We start from the raw sequence: 4,288 nt of genomic DNA, 5'->3' as shown, positions 1-4,288 counted from the left end.
CTACCACTGCTGGGGGGGGGGGGGGCAGTTTACATGTGTAAAAAGGGGCATGGTCGGGCGAGGGGAGTCTCTAAAACAAAGGTAAGATGTTGCGTGGGGCTGTAATATAGTGTTTCAGTGTTAAAATATTCCCGATCCCCCGCCTAGTTGCGCAACTACACTTTGAGCAGCGAATGCGCCGTGTATGTGAAGGAGCCGACAGGGGGCGCTGTCACGAGGAATACCCCCACCCCCTTGCCACTCCTGTTTTTTTATTTATTTATTTATTTTTTTAACAACTTACACCTTTAAAGTGCTTACGACAGGAAAAAAAACAAACTTAAATAGCATTATTACGTGAATTAGAATCATATTTTGAGTAGGGCTGTCAAAATTATCGCGTTAACGGGCGTTAAATAATTTTTAAAATTAATCACGTTAAAATATTTGACGCAATTAACGCAGATGTCCCGCTCAGACAGATTTAAATGACAGTACAGTGAAATGCTTACTTGTTGTTATGGAGTTTTGCCGCCCTCTGCTGGCGCTTGGGTGAATGACCATCTCGCATATTGCCTCAAACAGATCAAAATGAGGCCGTTTATGGACATTAAGAGTGAAGAGAATGCCACCGGCCGCTTGGGGGCAGCGCCGTTCCATACTCATGTTATTTCTTCTAAACGTGGGAGAATTAGTAGTTGTGAGACGTTTATGCTGTATTCACAATGCAATGCAGATTGCTATTTGTGCTCCACACATATTTCGGTAAGTTTTCTTTCTTTTAGTGGCAATTATGTGTCTCTTGTTGTATTTTGGGTAAGATATGTACAGATATATGTTATACAGTAAAGGCGAGTGGACACAGGCGTTATTTGGACCGCGCCGTTTATTGGCAACTCCTTCACAACAAACATACAGTGGGGAGAACAAGTATTTGATACACTGGCAATGGGAAAACCCATTGGCAGTGTATCAAATACTTGTTCTCCTCACTGTAAGTATCGTTTAGTGAAAGCACAACAAAAATAATATTCCTATCTCTCCAAAAAAAAATAATGTTCACAAAAAGAAAAGCACTTCAGTCTATAGTAATGAGGCCCTATAGACCCTACCCACGTGACGTCACAACTCCTTCCTCCTGACTGGTGCCGCCCAATTGTCCGTCAACACATCATGTTTCCCTGTTACGGCTACGTACATTCCTCCTATTTACGACGTGTTTTTCTGCTCGTTAACATTAATAATCAAAATGGTGAAGGCGTGTGTGGCGGTCGGTTGCAATAACAGAGAAGATAGACTGAGAAGACGGAGAGACTTGAAGTTCTACCGGATTCTGAGAGACCCGGAGAGAAGAGAGCGAGATGGGCTGCTGCAATTCGACGAGAAAACTGGGCTCCAAACAATTACCACAGATTATGTAGTAGTCATTTTATATCTGGTAAGATGCATTTAATATATATTTAGAGGGTTTTGGGCTGACAACCACAATTAAGATCATTGCTAGGCTAATCGCCGACAACATACACGTATGTATGTAGTGAGAGTGCTATCGCTAAACCATATAAACATTAAAAGCCCTAACTCCATTGACAAACGACATGAAATACATTAGACTTGACAGTGGATGTTAGCAATAACAAAAGATTTTGAATTGAAAATTTCGTAATTCACCTTTCCAAGCACAAGATATATTCCTGCCGAATTTTCGTGGACGAGGACCTGTTTCACCCAACCAGCAACGAAGTATTTATAAGCCTCCAAGCTCTTAAAGTTTTTCAAACTTTGGTGAGAATAGGCTGATTTTGTGTGGACAAGATAGTTGTACAGTTCAGGGTAGCTAGCAGATGTCAGGCAAATACGGCGGAGACAGCGGGTCGAAAAACATCGATTTAGGCATCAAATATGGATCTGGCGAATGGATAAACTGAAGCTTTTCCACACAACGCCTTTTATGCAACGCATCAAGTGAGTTTACGGCATCCGAAAGCACCGGGTCCTCCATGAAATGCATTATAAATTGCTCGATCAATTGAGACCATTGATAATACAGACACAAAATGACGGACAAGGGGGCGGAACCATACAGCGAGCACGTGATTTTGTGACGTCGGTGGGTAGGGTCTATTCTGACACGCAGTTTAACAACAATGCAAAATGAACTGGCATTCCATATCAAAATAGCTAAGCAAAATACACGTAAAACTTAAACTTTGGTCACTCTATTTTTATTATTGTTATTTTTATTCTTCTTATTATATTAACTCTACTTTTGATTGAAAATTTTACAAATGTTATTAAAACGAAAACATGAAGAGGGGTTTTAATATAAAATTACTATAACTTGTAGCTATAACATTTATCGTTTAAGAACTACAAGTCTTTCTATTCATGGATCACTTTAACAGAAAGAATGTTAATGCCATTTGTGGATTTATTGTTACAATAAACAAATACAGTACTTATGTACAGTATGTTGTATGTATATATCCGCCGTGTGTCTTATCTTTCCATTCCAACAATAATATACAGAAAAATATGGCATATTTTAGAGATGGTTTGAATTGCGATTAATTGCGATTAAGTACGATTAATTAATTTTTAAGCTGTAATTAACTCGATTAAAAATTTTAATCGTTTGACAGCCCTAATTTTGAGATGATTCGACTATTTACAACAATTTGGCAAAGCGCAGATGACAAGAAATGTGTGTTTTAATCTGCCGTCTAGCCACGCCTACCATTATAGGGCTCTAGCGTCATCAACAGGTGGATGACGCCAGCGGGAGAATGGTTTCATCTGATTTAGTATGCAGCCCATTGAGGGGGAATTATTCATAACAAGGAAAATGCGACCAAGAGAGCCGCAAAATGTCATTGTTTCAGTCTCTCTACTCTAATATTAGGATATTCTTTTTATCGAAGTATTTTTCCCAATTGCTAAAAAAATGGTATGGTCATGACAAATAACAGTCTTCTGCTAAATTGAATATTAAGTTATAAAAATGCATTTATTTAGTACGACATGGCAAAATCACTCCCTAATGGTCAAAACTGTCGACTTCACCTTTACTGTCACACCTCCCGAGCGCTATATTATCCCGCCGTAGTTAGTCAGGCTTTTGACATTTCCCTGCCCCCTGGCTTCGAGAATGTAAACAACCCAAGAGGCGTGACAGCTAGCCGACATGCTAACCCGAACCGAGTGACGTCTCAAAGTCTTATTTTCGCTTTTCGAAGCGAAAAATCGCACAAAACTAGCCAGGGTCATTTCACACTGCCGCAGGGTTGTCGATTTTCTTTGCCGATCGGGATCCCGCCCGGCGGAGGGCAAGTTACAGCTCGTTCCCCTGCTACTATGGACAGGAGAGCTCGCCGGGGAAGCAGCTGGACAATGACCGCCAAACAAACCAGCTGACGTCAGGGGAGCATGTACAGTGCCTTGCAAAAGTATTCAGCCCCCTTGAACCTTGCAACCTTTCGCCACATTTCAGGCTTCAAACATAAAGATATAAAATTTTAATTTTTTGTCAAGAATCAACAACAAGTGGGACACAATCGTGAAGTGGAACAAAATTTATTAGATAATTTAAACTTTTTTAACAAATAAAAAACTGAAAAGTGGGGCGTGCAATATTATTCGGCCCCCTTGCGTTAATACTTTGTAGTGCCACCTTTTGCTCCAATTACAGCTGCAAGTCGCTTGGGGTATGTTTCTATCAGTTTTGCACATCGAGAGACTGACATTCTTGCCTATTCTTCCTTGCAAAACAGCTCGAGCTCAGTGAGGTTGGATGGAGAGTGTTTGTGAACAGCAGTCTTTAGCTCTTTCCACAGATTCTCCATTGGATTCAGGTCTGGACTTTGACTTGGCCATTCTAACACCTGGATACGTTTATTTTTGAACCATTCCATTGTAGATTTGGCTTTATGTTTTGGACCATTGTCCTGTTGGAAGATAAATCTCCGTCCCAGTCTCAGGTCTTGTGCAGATACCAACAGGTTTTCTTCCAGAATGTTCCTGTATTTGGCTGCATCCATCTTCCCGTCAATTTTAACCATCTTCCCTGTCCCTGCTGAAGAAAAGCAGGCCCAAACCATGATGCTGCCACCACCATGTTTGATAGTGGGGATGGTGTGTTCAGGGTGATGAGCTGTGTTGCTTTTACGCCAAACATATCGTTTAGCATTGTGGCCAAAAAGTTCCATTTTGGTTTCATCTGACCAGAGCACCTTCTTCCACATGTTTGGTGTGTCTCCCAGGTGGCTTGTGGCAAACTTTAAACGAGACTTTTTATTATCTTTGAGAAATG

The sequence above is a fragment of the Corythoichthys intestinalis genome, chromosome 16 (genome assembly GCF_030265065.1).
Source record: "Corythoichthys intestinalis isolate RoL2023-P3 chromosome 16, ASM3026506v1, whole genome shotgun sequence".
Taxonomy (NCBI): Eukaryota; Metazoa; Chordata; class Actinopteri; order Syngnathiformes; family Syngnathidae; genus Corythoichthys; species Corythoichthys intestinalis.
This window is presented reverse-complemented; position numbering follows the sequence as displayed.